Genomic DNA, 19,679 nt, shown 5'->3' with positions numbered 1-19,679 from the left:
GTGCCTGTGGAGACTGGAAGGTCGAGTTGAATGCCCTGGAGCAGAAGTTCCAGTTGATCGTGAGCTCGGGATGTGGGTGTTGGGGACCAAACTCAGACCCTCTGGAAGAGCAGCAAGTGCTCTTAACCCACTGAGCCGTCTCTCCGTCCTCAGAGGAGCTGAGTTCAAAGGCTTTGCCACAGCTTTCGGAAGGATCTCTGTGGTTGAGGAAGCAGATAGAAATTTGGTTTGTGGCTTCTTTGGGCCTGCCTCTAAGTGCATTCGTCTCAAGTAATCTTTGGAGCAGGGACAAATAAACACCATGTACATCCGTTGCTGATATTTACACACATGCACATGTATATCTAAGCACATAGCAATGTGTGTCAGCTCATCTTCCCAAATGGGAAGTACATTCACACTCGAATTTTCTGCAACTTAAAAGGTTTCAAAACCTGAGAAATAGACATAAATTTGAAAAGTTTCAAAATGTCATTCACTGTCATACAGGCCAGATTCCTGGCCTGTTTGTGTTCTTTTCACTCTTGGTTTTAAGGGTAGCCACCAGTCCTTCTGTTGCCAAGAGTCCACACTTGGCTTTGTGCAAAGTAACACAACTTATATGTCAAATAATACCACTATAGTATTAAATAGACTATTTATTTTCTAAAGATTTTATTATTTAATTTTGTGTATAGAGATGTTTGTCCTACACGTACGTCTGTGTGCCATGTGCAGGCCTGGTGCTCAGTGTGTGCCCAATCCCCTGAGACTGGAGTCACAGCTGGTTGTGAGGCACTGTGTGGGTGCTGGGAACTGAACTCGGGTCCTCTGGAAGAGCAGCCAGTGCTCTTAACCATGGAGCCTTCTCTCTAGTCCACGTCCATCCGCCAGAACAATCACTTTTCCAAGAGGGGCAGTGTGACAAACACACGCAGTGACTCATCACATCTACTTCCTATTTCACCGGTGGCCAGTGAGTTGAAAAAGCAAGCCTGGTGTTCACCAAACCACCCCAAAGGAAGAGCACACGCTGGATTATTTGGAGAACACGATTCTTGACACTTCAACAGCAGAAGGTTGAATTTGCACATCATCAATAAAAGCTAAAGCTGTCACCAAGTTGAAATTAGGAACTAATGGGTTTGTGTCTTATTTCTTGGGTCCTTTTGCCTTTCAACTTTCCTCCTCAGCTGTCATCCTCTTGGCCACCTTTTAAATGTTTTAGATGTTACCTGCACTCATGGCTTTACCTAAATATATGCACGCATTTTAAGCACGGATACCCGCATACATTATAAGAATACGCATGCATACATTATAAGCATACACATGCATACATTATAAGATATCTGTGAAATTCTGGGTATGAGCTCCTGGTCTGGAGTGTAGCTGGGAAAGATTCTCTCCCATTCCACGGACTAATAGTTTATTTTGCCCTGTAGGCACGCTGATTTCACGTAGTCACATCTGCTGATTGTTGGGCTATGCCTCTGGGATTCTCTTTAAAGTTCTCGCCTGCCCCAGTGTCTTGGACAGCATATTTACCTCCAGCATCTCAGTGCCGTAGGGTTTTAAATTAAGATCTTTTATCCGCTTTGAATTGATTTTTGTACAGCGTGAGAGATGTGGATCTATTTCAGTCTTCTGCATGTGGGCTCTCAGTTTTGCCAGCACCATTGGTTGAACAGGCTGTCTTTGGCCCACTGCATGTTGGAGACACTTTTGCCAAAATTTCAGTGGCCACAGCTGTGTTGGTCTCTCTCCGCTCCTCTATCCCATGCCTTTGGTCTGTCTATTTTCATGGCAGCACTATCTTTATTCCGGCACTGAGCTCAAGTCTTGGTACCTCCACCTGTGTTCTTTCTCCAGAGTGCACGGATCTGAATGCTTGTCTTGCTTTCGTTTTAGCTGTATTTCTTGTAGAGAATGATAAATTTCACTATGACATTTTTTAGTATGTGAATGCCATCTGAACGCTCATATCCTCTACTCCCTTACAAATAATGTTGGTAATGTTTCACTGTTTCCTTTCCTTTTTCCAATATTCCCCGTATGCTTTCAAGTCACAAATGTATGGGTGTGAATATATATATGTGTGTGTGTGTACATATATATTCATTTACATATATAAACCAGAACTTTGAATATGAAAGAAAACATGTAATATTTATATTTCTGAAGCCGGGTTACCTCATGATATCCAGTTCTATCCAAATGGAAGGATTTTGTCTGTCTTTGCAGGTGAGTAAACTCACTTGTATATTTACCATGATCTTTATCCATTTGTCTCTTGCTGTACATCTCTGATGACATCACTGCCAGATGTTGTGAGTCATGCAGCAAGATCCATGGATGTCCACGCATCTCTAGTGTGTTGACTCAGTCATTTGTGAATCTGCCAGAGTGGTTTAGCTACGTCATAAGGTCATTACAGTTTTAGGAGGTTTTGTTTTGTTTTTGTTGGTTTGTTTTTTTTTTTTTTTTTTTTTTTTTTTTTTGAGATAAGGTTTCTCTTGTAGCCCTGGCTGTCCTGGAACTCCTTGTCTAGACCAGGCTGGCCACAAACTCAGAGATCTGCCTGCCTCTGCCTCCTATGTGCTGGATTAAAGGCGTGCATAGAACCTGTACACTAATTTCCACAGAGACTCCAGCAGTTTAGACTCTCAGTAACGATGGGCACAGCTGCTTCACCCCTCACACTTTACCAGCATGTGTTGTTGTGTGAGGAAATGGTCCAGATGGGACTCCAACCTGGCCTTCTTGTCCTGGGCAATAGAACTTCTCACTCCCAGCAAGTGACCTCTCAGGGTAACCGTGAAGTGTGGAGACTTCAGGTGCCCAGTGTGGTCCTCCAGAAATGCAGCCTTCCCATTTCACTCTTGACCTTCTGTGCTTCTGTGGATGTCCTTTCTGGATGTCCAGTTGTTTCTTTGTGTGGGACCCACCCACAGTCCCTTTCTAACAGAATACTCAAGCATGTGAGCTTGCCTCTAGTCCCCTCTGAAGAACCCCACTGCTTTGTGCCAACTCCTGGACACCATGTGCCTGGTTCAACCTTTGCTGTAAGGTGCCCACCTGCTATGTCAGCATTTCAGAATCTGTCTCAGGATGGCTTTTGTCTGCTTTGTATACTTCAGGCATGGGGACAATCTAGTTCTTCTGAGTGTTCATGCGGCCCCATAACTTGGTCCCATTTCAACAGAGTTTTCTATTTGAACCCATACCACAGAAAGCATTAAGAGTTGGGCATGGGATCTTCACAGACTCAGGACATTCAGTGCCCCAGAGCTTCAGGGTGATGAAGGCTTGAACGCCCTTAGAAAAGAAACAGGTCTGAGAACAAAGACAGGGAAACTGAGTCAAGAGAGTGACAGAGTAGACAAGGGAGAGAACAGAGAGAAAGACAATTTAGAGGTTGCTTTCCAAGTCATGGTTCCCCAAACCAGCCCTGCCTTTAGACTCTCCAGTTATACAAGCCAGTAGGCACATCTTATTTACATATAAAGCCTAGACATGAACTGCTATCTGCATTTGTCCTGACTGTGTACCCGCTTAACTGCCCAATGCGACCTCAGAGTTCTCCAGCCTTCTATGCTCATAGTCCCCTGGATTTTATATCTCCCCCAGGCAGAGTGTATTTCTCATGCTGGTCACACCCTTCACTCTCATGATTAATGAGCTTGAGAGGCTTGCTTCTGATTGGCCATCGAGGTCTTCCAGTCCAACACCTTGTTCTCTCTGCTCCACTGCCACTTGTCCTCCAAGCTTGGGACAGTTTCTTGTGGGTGTGCAGCGAGACCGGACACCCAGGCAGCACAGATTGCTCTTGAGATTCTTCAGTGAAGGCTGGACCGCTTGGGTCTTTCACCTTCCTAATTGGCAGAACCTGTGGTGTGCTGGCTAAACCCAGGAGTGAAGAGTGGGTTTCACGTGGTGTGACAGCCTTTGAAACCTATTGGTGTTCTTAAGGCATCCCTGGGCTTATAGTTTCTTCAATTCCCGCTCTGCAAAGATTTGTAAGGAAATTGGTTCTCTCCTGTCCTTACTGTATAGTGGGGCATGGTTCACGCTGCTTGACTCAACTCTCTTAGGCTATGAGGCCACCCTGGAGGAAGGGCACTATAGGATGACAAAGCCATTTAAGTAAACTTTAAAGGTTAAAATAAAAAGTATGGCGAGGCACAGGAAGTTTATTTCCTAAATGAGACTGCTCTAACAGAGATGAAATGCTCTCAGCTCTGTTCCCAGGAGTCTACCCACTTATATGACTCTCTGCCCCCAGAAACCAGCACAGCTGAACCACACAGCCCGTGACTCTAGGAGACTGGCATCTGGGCTCAGCACAACGCCTCAGAGATGCCACAGTGCTGCTGATGTATCAATAGTTTGCTCTTCTGGACCGCTGACTAGTATTCTGTGAGACTGGGGAGGCGGTTGGCTTTAATCATCCACCTGCTGTGGGCATGTCAATCATTCCCGCCTTGGGACGGTTACAGATGGAACTGCTAAAGAAGATTGCTGTGCAGAATTCTAGGTGAACATGATTTCCAGTTCTCTGGGATAATGCCCGGGGGCACGGTGGGTGGGGAAGGCAAATGTGTGTTTGTTCTATCAAGAAGCTTTAACCACCTTCCATAATGATTTTTATCACACAATTGACTCATCAGCTATGAATTATTATAGTATATAAGTATATAAGCATATATAATAATATATTATATAACTATACATCTTTTTGATGTATAGGTTAGCTTTGTAGCTATTCTGGCCAGCATTTGGTATTGGAAAAAAAATCAATTTTAACTATTATGACATGTTTGCTCTGACAGTCCATTGTGACTTGAGGCTACTAATGTTTGTGATGTTTAACACACTTTAGTGTGTTGGTTTTTCACCCACATATCCTCTCTGGTAAAAGTCTCTTTATGTCTCATTGAATGGCCTTACTTTACTATTGAGTTTAGAGAATTCGTTGCATGTGGAACATGAATGTCTTCTTGTATTTGATACAAATTATTTTCAGCCTTTTGGCAGCTTGGCTCTTCATGTCATGTTTTTTTCATAGAACCAAAGATTCTAATTTGGGGGGTAATCAGTTTATTGAAGTTGTTCTTTTATGGGTTCTGTTTTGGTTTCATGTATAAGAATACCCAGCCCTAGTTTTAAAATCTTGACATGTATTTTTAATAGATTATAATTTCCGAGAACGAATATTGCCTAGCACATGCATGCTCAGTGTGCCTCAGAGAGCAAGATGAACGACCAGGGACTCCACCAGATTCACGGGGAAAAGCCACCAGGTTCTTGGCCTGCCGTCTTCAGCTGCTCAAACCTCACCCATTCCATCAGAAATATAGACCAACACGTGAAGGGGGTGTTCCAGTTGCACCCAGAGTCCCATTAAATGCGAAGGCTTTATGGACTAGACCAATGATCTTTCTTGACTAGATTATCCAGTCAAGGAGACTATGATAGCTCTTTGTACATAAAAATCACAAAACCTCCAAAATGGATTATAATTTCTGCATTTCACATTTAAGTTGATCCATTTTGAGTTAATTTTGCATGAGGTAGGTATGAGGTTCAGATGGAAGCTTTTTCTTTTATGATCCCTCCTTCTATGCCCCTGCTTATATCCTGCAGTTGGAGTCCATGAGAGTGGACCTGCAGGCTCATACATTTGATGCTTACACTAGGGAGTGGAGGCTTTTGGGAAGGATTGAGAGGTGTGGTCTTGCTGGAGGAGGTGTGTCACTGGGGATGGGATTTAAGGTTTCCAAAACCCATGACAGGCCTAGTCACACACACACACACACTCTCTTCCTCTCTCTCTCCTCTCTCCTCTCTTCTCTTCTCTTCTCTTCTCTTCTCTTCTCTTCTCTTCTCTTCTCTTCTCTTCTCTTCTCTTCTCTTCTCTTTTCTTCTCTTTTCTTCTCTTCTCTTTTCTTCTCTCTCTCTCTCTCTCTCTCTCTCTCTCTCTCTCTCTCTCTCTCCCTGCCCCCCTGCCTCTGCCTGTGGATTAGAATCTAAAGTTCTCAGCTAGTTCCCCGGAACCGTCCTATCTGCTTCCTCCTATGATGATCATGGACTAACCTCGAAACTCTAAAACTTTAAGCAAGCCCCCAGTTAAATGCTTTATTCGGTCATGGCGTCTCTTCATAGCAACAGAACAGTAACTAAAATACCAGCTGGTACCAGGGACAAAGTTATTGCTGTGACGGCCCTGCCCATGCTGCTGTTTTGGGTAATACAGGGGACTTTAGGACTTTGGACTAGAAGAAGAGTTGAATTCTTACTCAAGGCTTAGTGGACCATCCTAGAGGAAGCATGAAAAACAGTAGTTCTGAGGGTGATGTGGACTGTAGGGGCCCAGCTCAAGAGGTTTTAGAGGAAACAAATGTTATCAGCTGGCTGAGAGGCCATTACTGGGATATTCTAGCAAGGAATGGCCACCTTTTGCCCTTGCCCTCAAAATCTCCCTGAGGCTAAATTGGAGAGTTTGAATGAGTGGCATCGGGAGAAGAGATTTCAAGACAACCTAGGATTGGCTGTGCCACGTGGTTATTAGTGGTCATTCTCATGCAGGGCAAGGAGAAACGCAAGAGGTGCAGTTTGAGGAGAAAAAGAGTGCCAGGAAATGCAACATTAGAGCCAAGCCTTGTGAGAATAGTCTTACTGTGTAGCTATGCTATCCGGGTTAGCTTTAAGCTCATAATTCTCCCACCTCAACCTCTCAAATGTTGGGTTTATAAGTATGCATCTTCATGCCTGGATTCCACTCTTACTTTTCTATAAAATTGTTTCTAACTTATTCTATTTCCTTTTCTCCCTCATAAAACTTTAGACTAAACTTATCTGTATATGCAAAGAAAACTTTGCGCCAGTTTTGATAAATATTTTTGCTAAATTTGTGCATCGCATCGGAAAGAGCTGACAGCTATACTGGATTGAGTCTTTGAACATGCGAAGGCCACATATATCTCCATTCATGGATATATTTTTTGGTATCTTTCATCAGTGGCATATCTGGGCAAGAAAATTGCTTTACTCCCCTCAGTCATTTCTCTTCCCTTTTGTTTAGTAAAGAAAAGACCACTTCATCCCAGTCTCACAGCGACAAGCAAGTCTACAGAAGCAGAAAGCAGGAACATAGTTATTTATTCTTATCTCACCCGCAGGTCATGGGGATCTCACAGGCCTTCCAAGGCAAAGGTCAGTGACTCTTCAGGGATGCCTGGAACCATATTAAGTTCACTGAGCCATCATAGGAAGTTATGTGTAAACTATTAGGCAGGTCTGAGCTCTCTGGGGCCACTAATTGAGTAGGATAGAGCAGGCGGTAACATGGTGCCTGCAGGTTGGCCTTGGCTATCATGGCCCCACAGTTGACATCATAGTTCACCTCTGCCTGATCTCAGCAGTGTTGACATCATAGCTGACTTCTGCCTGATCTCATCAGTGCTGACGTCATAGCTGATTTATCTGCCCCATCTCAGCAGTAGTGACATCATAACTGACTTCATCTGCCCGATCTCAGCAGTGCTGACGTCACAGTTCACAGCTGCTGGATCTCAGCAGTGCTGACGTCACAGTCACAACCCACTTAGGTGAGCCATAACCACAGTGGTACAGGCACAATCCTATCACGAAGGAGGGGTCTCGTCCACAGACCTTTCATCATGTTTTACCACTGGCAAAACCAAGGAGCGCTCACTATTCACAGAGCTAATTAGTCAGAGGATCTATGCGCAGAACCAACATAAACCCGTCAGACTGTATGAATTTTGAATATATGCATTAATCCATTCTGTATCCAAGGACTCAAGACAAATAATTTAACATCCAATAAGTGACAGACACTGAGCTGAGCAGTAGGATGTGAACATATATAAGGTCTTGGTCAATCTGTCACTAACGAGTTTGCCTCTCTGTACCCACAGCTCTTCCCGGACACCTGTGATGTGTCACCATCCTCAAGGTGCAGCAGTGGCTGAGGGAAAAAGCTAAGGTGGTGGCCAGGTGGTGATGATAAGGTAGAAGTCCTGATCATAAGGGAGTGGCCGAAGGAGGGCACAAGTCAGAAGTGTCCCTTTCCTGGAGGAGGTGGAAAGGACGTTGACCTTTGGATTTTGAGAACTGCCTCTTGTATAAACAAACCTTTCTACGAGGCTGGAGAAACTGGTTTCGGAAATCGCTTTGGAAATAGTTAAGCAAGGTCACCTGGGGCCGGCCCTCACCTGCATTTTGCCAACTGGGTGTGTTTTCTTCCCTGCTCGCCCCAGCCGATCTAAACAGGTATGTCTGGAAGTGAATGCTCCATTATGCTGTGAGCTCTGCTGGCCTCAGCAGAGGGAGCCTAGACAACCATGATGGTTTGTGACTTCTGTCTTCTCCCAGGCATGCTAGTCGGGCATTTCAGCCAGTTCTGATAAACAAAGAGCAGAGCGAACTGGCTGGCTTAGGGGTTGGCAGCTGCTCTGGGTGTAGTTTCAGTGGCAAGCCTACCGTGGGTAATTGCCCCCAAGGAAGTGAGCCAGTGCAGTCACAGCAAGGCTCATGGCAAAGAAGAATGACTTCCTGATGTTTGGTGAACGAACAGATTTGTGACCTATCTGGGAAAATTCAGGGAGGAGAAACAAGTGGCATGATGGGGTGTTTTGCAACAATATTTAATAGAAGAAAGACAGTCCTGTTCTTTATTTTCATTCTGCTACTTGTGGGTTTGCCAGTATTGGATTGATTGGTTTTCCTTAAAGAGAAGACTTTGATTAAAAGAATGGATGAAGGTGATGTTTTGGGGGAGGAGGAGATAGGGTTTCTCTGTAGCTTTGGAGCCTGTCTTGGATCTAGCTCTTATAGACCAGGCTGGCCTTGAACTCACAGAGATCCACCTGCCTCTGCCTCCTGAGTGCTGGGATTAAAGGCGTGTGCCACCACCGCCCAGCTTTGAAGATGATTCCTTACGTGATGTAATCTTTGGAAGCTCAGATAAAAGAGCCGCCCGTGGTGTCCTAGGAGAAAAGCCATGAAAGGGTGTGGTGTGTTTGGTGCGTGAGCTAATAGGCGGGCAGAGAGAGTTCAATCCTTCCCTACAGCACTTGTGTGAACACTCCCTTGAAACACCCCATCAGAGCCCCTGCTGTTCACCCAGTGACAGCCACCCTCATCGTGGGGGGGGCAGGGCGGGGTTGCTTCCCAGAGCAGTGTGTTAGTGAGGCTTTTGCACAGCTCAGATGCAATGCTCAAGGAAGACAACCGAAAGGAAGAACGGTCGGTTTCAGCTCAAGCTTTCAGAGGCTTACTCCACTGTGGCAGGGAGAGGGGCTGTTCACATTATAACTGGGAAGCAAAAAGGCAGGGGTGCAGGAAGGAGCTTGAGCAAATGCTGCCCCAGAGCAGGAAACTCCTACTTTTCATCACCTCCCTGTGATGACTTCAGATGAAGAGATTCATTAAAGGACCAACGCCCCTAGGATTAATCAATTCGCAACCAACTCCCTAAAGCTATAGGCAGCATTTCACAGTCAAAGTACAAGGCACGAAACACACCTCCAGCCTGTACATACATACTTCTCAGCTGTACCAGTCTCTACACAAACATCTGTGCTCCTATAGAAAAACGTAGGGCAAAGGAACCAAGTAAAGGTGATGTTTGCGGGTGGCAAGTTTCACTCATCTGTCAACTGTCGTGTCCATGAGGAGGACCGCCACAGTGTGGGGCTGGGGAACCTCTGTGGCAGTCAACAGAAGGAAGCTGGGGTACAGCCACGCAATTAGCATCTGGGGAGAGACTCGTGAAGGGGTACCTAGGGAGGAAGAGCATGTCTGTGTATCAGGCAGCCAAGGCAGAGGATTCTGCAGTAGGAACAAAGCCTTTGACAGCAGGCGGCTTCGCTTCAGACCTACGCAATTTTGCCTGCTCGCCTTAATGCTTTTAGACTTGAACTGTCCCAGCTGCAAGGGCCTGAAGAGCTGCCCCGTCTCCCTCGCAGAGGCTTAAGGAGGCTGAATAAGAAGATGCAGATATTTACATAAGACCGAGTATTGTTATGAACTGATCTATTTATCCAGTCGATGGCATTAAATACCATAGGTAAGTCAGGCACGGTGCTAAGCAGTACAGAAAGGCGGGGATAGCGCCTTCTCACTGATGGCTGACTCACCAGGGGAATAGAAGCAAACAACAGCATAGCAGGCCAGTTTAACCAAGTGTACCAAGTGTACCAAGTGTACCAAGTGTTGCGTGGGAAAGACAGGGCTGTAGAAAAACACAGGACAAGAAAAGCTACCTGGAGGGAGTCGTGATGAGGCAGGGCCTTCAAGGGTTTTAAGAACTGCAGAAACACACGCCATGAACAGCATTGTCTTAAGCATCTGCTGTGTGTATTGCTGGGGCATTAAGACTCACAGTCCCAGGCAGACAAATAGGGAAAATATGTTCTGTGTACACAGCGGAGTTTTATTAAGCCGCAAAGAATGAAATCTTGTCACTTGCAAGCAAAGTGGATGGGACCAGAGGATACTGTGGTGAGAAAAACTAGCTAGTTACAGAGACAAATACCATATGTTCTCTCTCGTATTTGGAAGTTAAAAAGAAAAAAAAAACTCTACCTAAATGTAGAATAGTGAATAATAGAGGCTGGGGAAATAGGAAAATGGGCTAGATGTCTAAAGGAGGTTGGACCTGAATAGTGCACACTGTGGACACACATGCGTGGGATGTCACACTGCATCACATAAATATAAACAGTGGTATGTTAGTTAAAATGTGAAGTATGTTGCTGGGTGTGGTGGACACCTACACTCTTAGTACTTGGGAGACTGAAGAAGAAAGATGAAAAGGATGCTGAGTTCAAAGCCAGCCTGGGTTACATAATGAGACCCTGCACAAAAAGCAACAATAAAAACAAAACGTCCAGAAAACAAACTAAAAATAACTAAAAGTAAAATACATTAAAATGTAAACCCCATGAAAAACGGCGACTGTTGGTTTTCTAGACAGCTACTCTGGTATTTAGCAGTTCTTGAGCTTGCAGGGGAATGGAGGTGCAGTGTCCACAGGCGACTCCCGACTCTGAGGGCCATGGCCTTATCTCAGGGTCACATAGCTCAGGAAATTGCCTCATCCACTACCTAGGTCTCTCAGTTTTGGATGCAGAGAGGGGACTGCTGAACTCTAAGACCATCCCCCATTCTTGTATGTGTGGCTGTACTGTTTGTGTTCAGTTCAGACTTTCTTCAGCAAGGACTCCCTGCCCCATCTCTCTGCAATCTCCATTCTGTATGCTAAGTGAAACCTAACTGTGCCTGGGTTACCCCAAATCTTCTGCAGAATGAGTTGCAATGCAAGCTGGTCCTTGACATCCAACTTGGCTGGCAAAACCTAAACTGTATCATTTAACAAGAGCCGGGCACCCTCAAGCCAGTACTGTTGCATAAATGGATAATGAATTGCCTCAGTCTCTGAGGGATGAAGCCAGTGGAGGGGGCACTGAACCACACAGAAAAGTCACCTTGCAAAGCAGAGACACTGGACCACTAAGTCACTCAGATTTTGACATCAGAAAAATATCGAAATCACAGCCTTTATGTCCGCTGACCAGCACCATCAGAGAGCTGACAGGTCTGGCTGGTCTCTTGTGTTCATAGAGGGCTCATGTGTATCTGGTGTGCGTCTACCAGACGCTTGCATCTGGAAAGTATTCATGAGTGACTCAGCCCCATAACTCTCCACCCCAGTGTACTTTTTGCTTCAGGAGAGGTGATTTCTGTGACATGATTTCTGAAGAGTCCTATAACTGTGGCTCCTGGACACAAGCAGAGATGCACAAAGGAAGAGGTGATAAATGTCACGTGTCTTCCTTAGTAGTTTAAGATGGACAAAGGTGGCTCTAGCAGGAGTCTAAAATGTGGAGCAATCCCTCCAGGGGATGGGACTGCAGGCGGGAGATTTCCTAGGTATCATAGCTTCCAACACAGACCAAGGCACAGAAGGGAATAGCAAAGGCTGCTTGTCTTAGTTAGGGTCTTGTATTGCTGCGGAGAAACAGGATAACAATGACAACTCTTATAAAGAAAAACATTTAATTAAGGGTAACTTACAGTTTCAGAGGTTTAATCCATCATCATCACGGTGGGACGTGGCAGCATGCAGGCAGACATGGTGCTGGAGAAGGAGCCGAGAGTTCTATATCTTCATCTACAGGCAACAGGAAGTGAACTGTGTCAGTGGGTGTAACTTGAGCATAGGAGACCTCAAAGCCCGCCCCTACAGTGACATACTTCCTCCAACAAAGCCATACCCACTCAGCACCTCCTCATAGTGCCCCTCCCTACAGGGGTCATTTTCTTCCAAACCACACAGCACTCAGTGACCCACCTCTCCCCAGCATGCCCAGACTCCTTTCTGCAGCAGGGTTGCAGGCCATATATCATAGAGGGCTGAGCCTTCTTACGTGCCCTTGGCATGTAGCATGGTGTGGGAATGTGGACTGCTGATCCATGATGTAGACACTAAAGAGTGTCAAGCATGGAGGCTCAGAATTATGTTTGGAGTTAGATTATTTTGCATTCAAATCCAGGCATGTAATCCATATAATCTTTGGAGGGAGCGGCTGTGACTCTTCCACTCCTTTCTCAGACATGGACAGTTGAAATGAATGAATGAATTGCACACAAATTGCTTAACATTAAAAGGGTTTAATACATAAAATGCTATTATTACTGGAGGTAGGTTTAACGGCAAAAGCACAGCGCAGAGAAAATCGTTGCCTGAAGAAACATTTCAGTGTTGCTGTCATCAAGGATCAGGCTGGCAGAGCCAAAAGGGACAAGGGACATAGAGAATGCCTGCCAGCCTGCTAAAGGAGCCAGCTTCAAGGACAGCTCAGTGGCCAAAAGAACGACAATTTTAGCACTGAAATAATGGTGACAGAAACAAACGGCAAGCCACCTAGAATATGAATTCTCTGACTTACATACATGTCATAGTACATACAAATAAATAAGTAATAAATATATTCGTGACTAATATATACCATCTGAAAAAGACACAAAGTTGTTACCTTAGGAGGTGTTTCGATGGCAGTATGACTTACATAAACTTTCATGCGGGAAGGAGTCCGGGGGGGGGGGTTGAACACAGGGCCTTGCATATAAGCACTAGTCTAGGTTATGGTCTTAACCACTCTCTGTCTTATTCGACATACTGTAAATGCCTTCAAATTTAGTCCCTTTCACATATGCTTGGTCTTCTCCAATAAAGTGTCCATCCACAAGTAAGGGATAGCAAGTGCTGCTATGGATGGATGGATAGATAGACAGACAGACAGATAGATGGATAGATAAGTAGATGGATGGATGGATGGATGGATGGATGGATGGATAAATGGGCAGATGAAGGGACGGACAGACAGGATAGCGAGTATACCCAGGTTAAAAGAAGGGTGAATAGCTGGGAAAGGGAAGCCTGAGAGCTGAAGGGAGTTTAGGGTAGAGGAGGAGGTAAGAAAGGCTAGGATGCTATCATGGACTTTGAAATATGTCGCAGGTCCTTGTGATCCTGGAGGCCACATAGGCTTTGATGTGCTGATAGGTGTCACAGGCAACCAAATGCCCCTTCTACCATACATAAGGGAAATGACTCCTGTTGGCAGATGGGAACCAGCTTCACAGGTTCCTAAGGAATGCTGGCTTTTCCCTAACTGCCGGAAGCACTCCTAGATGATCCAGGGTTAGGTCTTTCTGGATATCTGAACAGCCTGAGACCCAGCACTAGCCTTAACTCAAAGCTGTGTTCTTTGATGTTGAAAGGTGTCTTTGTAGGATCTGAAGAGAGGCTCCTTTTCTTCTTTACTTGTGAGTACATTGAGGCCTGAGATGTGGGAGTATTTCCCTGAGAAACAACCCAGTAGCAGACTCTAGCAGTTACAACGGGGCTGTTTCTGGGCCAAGTATGGGGTCCCAAGACACAGGCAGCCATTCCTATTATTGCTACATCCATGGTCCTTGCTGGACTTCTGTGTGTGTGTGTGTATGTAGTAATTGATAATATTTTCAAAATCTTTATATGAATACTAATACATAAGTATATGTAATCTATGTTACATCTATAATAATATATAATCAATATACTATTGTCTATATCAATATAAATTATTAATATGTAATATAAATATAATAGAAGTATGTTAATAGGAAAATTATATATTTTCACCCTTTGATACATATTCTATAAAACACATAAAAGTGCGCTTATGCAGAATATCATCCTAGCACAATAATATCAGCAGGAAATTTGAAAAACACTCAAACGCAGATCAACACTGGTATGAGTCAGTAAGAACTGCAGCAAGAAATAGAACCAAATGGCTCCATCCATCTGGGTGACAGTCTCCCAAGAGCCAGCGAGCCATGGCCCCTTGAACCAAGCAAATTCACCATTACCTAGATTTGCATGACCAACGGTAAATTAATAAACTTGGCCTGAATGTGTTTCATATTTGGGTGATAGAATTTGACCCAAATTGCCTCTACAGATAGCAAACTGCAACTTCGCTTGACACATCATAACTCAAGAGTGTTTCCTTGTAACCTGGCAACCCGGCCTCGGCCAACCATAAGGGCTGACTGCAGGCTGACAGCTGGTCCTTAAGCCCCAAAGAGAAAGTAAGCGATTGCTCCAACCGGTAATTATTTCAATCACTTATGGTTCAAAAAATCACAGAAAAAATAAACTTTGTTTCATAATTAATATAAGCAGCAAAGCTATCGCATAAAACAGGAAAATGCAATTATGAAGTCAGACCGTAATTATGGCTCGGTCAGAGGTGAGCGCTGGGACTGAGGGAGGCAGGCGGGACTGAAAAGTGACCTGTGTTTATTCGTGACACAGACACACACAGAGAGGTACAGACAGACACACTGTCACACACAGATAGAAACACACAGACACAGACAGATACACTGTCACATACAGATAGAAACACACAGACACACACACAGACAGAGACAGACACACTGTCACATACAGATAGAAACACACACACAGAGACACAGACAGACACACTGTCACACACAGATAGAAACACACACACAGATAAGCGCACACAACCTACACACAGACACACATAGATAGACACATAGGCATACACAGACACACATAGACACACACACAACAGTCACACACAGAAACACACACAGACTACACACAGACACACATACACTTACAGATATACACACAGACACACATACACACATAGATACACAGACAGAGACACACACACAGACTCTTGCACACATACATTTAATTTACAGGAACTGCTTTAAAACATCTCTGATTCCTACCAGGAAACTGAGCTATGCTGCTACCTCTCTGCTATAAGTCATAGAAATGTTTGCCATTACGGAAACAAAGGTGTCTTAATACACTTTTAACCTAAACGAGAGAGACAGGAGAGTTCCTATTGGCTAGAAGCACCTGGATTCCTTAACCCCAGAAGGACTGTGGTGACCCCATTGCCACAGCAGATGCTGAATCCGACAAGGGTTTCCAGCTGTTGGGGAAGAAGAGCAGACGTCTGAGAAGGGGCAGGGTCATCGCTCACTGTAGAAATGAGCGAAGACAGTTAAAGGAAGGAGGCCAGGACCGAAACACCTCCACAGCACTAACTGCAAGACATAGCAATGCTGTTTCCCTGGCCTGTTCTCAGCTAAGACTTTTCATGCAGGTACGCTGAGTTCCAACAGCGCATTAACCAGAGCAAAACACGATCTGCAGGGAAGGAGTAGAGAGAAATCTAATCATACGACCAAGGGATGAAGACAAAGAGGACACAAAAGAATAAATGGAACCGGTAATAAAAATTGGTATCCAAGTAATTTCAAACGTGTTTAGCTAACTGATTTATTCGTTAGCTAAAAGATGAAGATCCTCTAAGGATAAACAAAACAGCGATTTTAGAAGTCATGCCCCGGGTTTGATTCCTGGCTCTGCAAAACACAGGACAGAGGCGAAGAACTGCAACCAAACAACCTCAACAAGCCATCTCAGGACCCCTGATGGTTGATTAAGAAGGGAAGTCTTCCCACATATTAATACAAATGTGAATGCCACATTGCAACTAGGAAACCATGATCACCTCTTAGGAGACAGGACCAGGTCTGGGAAGGGTTTTATGGTTTCCTGTGCCATTTGGATGTGACAAATGTGGACAAATTGGCACCTGTTTCAGTCCAATTGACAAACACACGTGCAATTCTTTTTCCCATATCTTCAATGTTTCCTTAAGTGTCTGCATTTTCCCAAAATGAATGCAAAAGATGTCACACTGAAGAGTCAGATGGAGACAAAGGAGAGTGGCCCTCCCATGGCTCCCTCAGGCCTGCCTTCATAGGGCAGCAGGTGCTTCAGAACCAGGCTCCCATTTTTCTGATTTTCCCTTTCCTGATAAACACTGACGCTAACAAAAGCGCCACAATGGGCTAGTCAGACAGTGCCGTCAGACTTGGTTTATCTGTCATCTGAGCCTGTCATTGCCTTGTGCCTGGGAAGTTACTGAGCCATCTATAAAGTGGCATTCAACCATTATAAACCAAATTTAGTCATGTTCATTTAGAATGCCTAACAGGTGATGGTTGAACACCAAATTGATTTCTTGGATGCGGCGTTTGAAGATGTCTGTCAGCCCTTCTCCCCTTCTGGTAGGCAGTAACATAGATGACAAAGCTTGTGCTGACTGAGCTGTAAAAGCTTCCCTGGGCTTTGTTTGCTCTGTGAGGCATCTGCTCTCGCCAGGCTAATGCCTCTCCTGGCTGCCTTTGGCTGCCCTTGGGCTTCCTCTGTTTATCCCACAAGCCCTGCTCTCAAGCTCCTTGCGTTTTCCACCCTCACCCCACCCGGCTCTGGATGGTGTTTGCCTCACCTGCATCCCGAAGTCCTTAGATGGGGTCCGAGCTTGAGAAGCCGAGTGGTCTCCACAGGCTGCCCCGATCCTAGGCTTCTTTTGCTTCAAAGTTCACAGTTTGAATCCGAACTAAACGGAAACAGGCAGCTTCAGAACACTTCTTTTTCTTTAGAAGCCCCTTTCCCAGGTGGATCACGTGAATCATCTTTGCTCGCCCATCTTTTCTCCCTCAGAAGATTGTCGGCGCCTTGGGATGCCTTTCACCTGATCATTTCACTCAGAAAGCTGCCACCCTGGTGCTCCAGGTTGAAACCTTCCAGTCAATAATGATCAAAACGCCGCATCCTTTCAGAACCAGAGTCCCTGCCTTTCCTCCTGCTGGAGATGGTAGCTAAGGCTGCTTGAGGTTAGAGTGTCCCCTTTACTCTGAAGGCAAAGGGGCCCTTGGTGTACAAGACAGGTCACAGCTGCTTCTGAGTTTGCTTTTGTGATTTCCCATCGAGTATGTGGCTTCGAGGACTTCTCAAATCCTAGAGAAGAGCCACCAAGATACGTAAGGCGGGGACAACAGTTGTCCAGGGGATTGCTGAATTTATCCTCTGGCACCAAGAAGGAATTGAATGACCAGGAAAGACAAAAAAAGGGGGGGTGAGGTGGGGTTATAGCTTTCCACACTTGGGGTGGGCAAAGCCTAAGGCTGGTAGTTTATTGAACAGCTAGCTAGCTTGGAACCTCCTCTTCCCCTATTGGCCCCTATGGCTTCCCAACAATTTTGCTTGTGGTTTTATGGGCCACAAGTAGTGGCCATCTCTCAGGGAGCCTACCTACATTTTTCCTGACTATGTACCTACATTCTTCTAACTCCAACTTCAGAGGTAGCTCACCCATGGTCTCGAGTTTGTCAGCGCACAGGTGAGAATAAAAATGTCTGTGTGTCCATCATAGAATGTATGGGTTGACTGGAGAAGCGCCTAATGAAGCAATGTGTAAACCTGTTTTAAGAGTTATTTAAAAAAACACTCATTAGTATGTATAATGAACACATAAAAAAAAACCCAACAAAGAGGTACCACAGCTCAAGGTCCTGACCTTAGAATGTGCTGACAGCAGAAGGGAGCTGGGTATAACTGGCAAAGCTGGGAGCCCACAGCCTGCGCCAATCAAAAGCATGGACCAAAAAGTCTGCAAGAATAAGACAGCCTCTAGAGGACCACAGAATCTTAGCCTTCAGGCAACTCAGCCGATGGCAGTGTCCAATTTACCTCAACACACACAAGCCACCAATAGTCACAACAAGGGACCCTTTCAGTGACCACATCTCCCAGGACCTCTTGCCTCTGGCCTGGCTCTGACATTGGTGACATTTGACTGTCCCCTACCCTGGTCAAACACAACTGAGGCTGTCACCAGCTAGCCCCCATTGCTCTCAAGGAGAATCTGATACAGAACCAGCACCCAATCACTGTCCCTCTGCCACCAGGGTGGCCTGCTGTGCCCTGAACAACTGAACTGTGACCTGCTTGTGCCTCCTCTGCCTGCTGCCTGTGAGTGAACTCTGCCTCTTGACGTTGATGGCATCTCTTAGAGCTAGATCGTCAGGTTGTTAGATTGCTGGGTTAGTCCTTTCCCTGATGTGTGATTACTAAACTGTGCATTATGAGAAAAAGACACCTGGTTGTCTGCCTCTGGGATGCAAAGCTTGTGTTTGAGGCAGTGTGTATGTGTGTATTCTATGTGAGTGCAGGCACATACACGCATGGTGCACGTATGGAAGTCAGAGGAAAACTGTTGAGAGCAGGTTCTCCTTCACTTTGGGTTCCAGGGGCGGAGCTCAGAGGCGTGGCTAATACAGTCCAGTGCTTTAATCTGCTGAGTCATCTCACTGGCCCAAACTATTACCTTTTCAACCGATTTATACTTTTTGAAAGGGTCTCACTGTGTAGCGTTAGCTGGCCTGGAACTCACTGTGTTACCCAGGCTGGCTTCCAACCTGAAGCAATCCTCTTGCCAAGTGCTTGGATCACAGGTGCATGCCATTACATCCATTTTGGCTTTTTTTTTTAATTCTTTTGGACAATTGTATGAAATTCTAGAGCAATTCCTGGAGAGCAGGTGCTAATGGTGGAGAATCTGGGTTGCATTCAGAAATGAAAGGGCATGGGCCAAGAGGGGCAGCAGTGTAGCGCAGAGCTGTGGTAGACGGACCTTTGCTTTTGAATGGCTTCGTTCCTCACTTTGCAGTGTGCAGATCTTTAATAGACGGCAAAGGAAATAGCCCAACAATGGTAAAGTCTGCATTTTCTTTTTAAAGAAATGGCTGCAATATCTAAACCTTCCTTGAACAATCCTTTGCTCTCTCTTCTTTCTCAGCCCTTCATTAGAACTACACTGACATTGGCATTTGATGGGAGAGCTCTATATATTAGTTTCCTTTACACTGGCGACTTCCACTCAATTTAAAGCCCTTACCGGGTGTCATACACACCCGGTATTCACAGGCAACTTGATTTTAATGCACCTCCATCCATTCCGGCATTCTAATGCCGGGGAAAGTGAATTTGAAATATTTGCACTGAAATATTTACATTCATTTGCACAATAAAATCTGTTAGCTGTTGCTTTCTCTCTTTCTTTAAACCTAGAGTATTATATTTTCATTCTAAATTGTTTCCTCCTTTACACTGCATCCTAGAGATGTATACAAGATAACTTTCCATAAGATTTGGTTGTAAATTCCATATGGATGACATTTTACAATATTTCTTTAGGTCAAGCAAGTCTTCGGTTTACAAC

At 45.1% G+C, this 19,679-nt stretch overlaps 1 long non-coding RNA gene across 1 annotated transcript in view; it reads right to left on the bottom strand.

Annotated features, from left to right (window-relative positions):
- LOC126504499 (uncharacterized) overlaps positions 1–19,679 on the bottom strand; it is a 278,823-nt gene continuing 259,144 nt past the window's right edge. The window contains exons 4-5 of the long non-coding RNA XR_007592623.1: positions 12,085–12,181; positions 1–197 (exon numbers count right to left, since the gene is read on the bottom strand). This is a non-coding gene — a long non-coding RNA (uncharacterized lncRNA). The remainder of the gene's footprint in view (positions 198–12,084; positions 12,182–19,679) is intronic.

Source organism: Alexandromys fortis, unplaced genomic scaffold (assembly GCF_014885135.2).
Source record: "Alexandromys fortis isolate MF-2015 unplaced genomic scaffold, M_Fortis_MF-2015_v1.1 scaffold_55, whole genome shotgun sequence".
NCBI classification, from domain to species: domain Eukaryota; kingdom Metazoa; phylum Chordata; class Mammalia; order Rodentia; family Cricetidae; genus Alexandromys; species Alexandromys fortis.
This window is presented reverse-complemented; position numbering and strand designations above follow the sequence as displayed.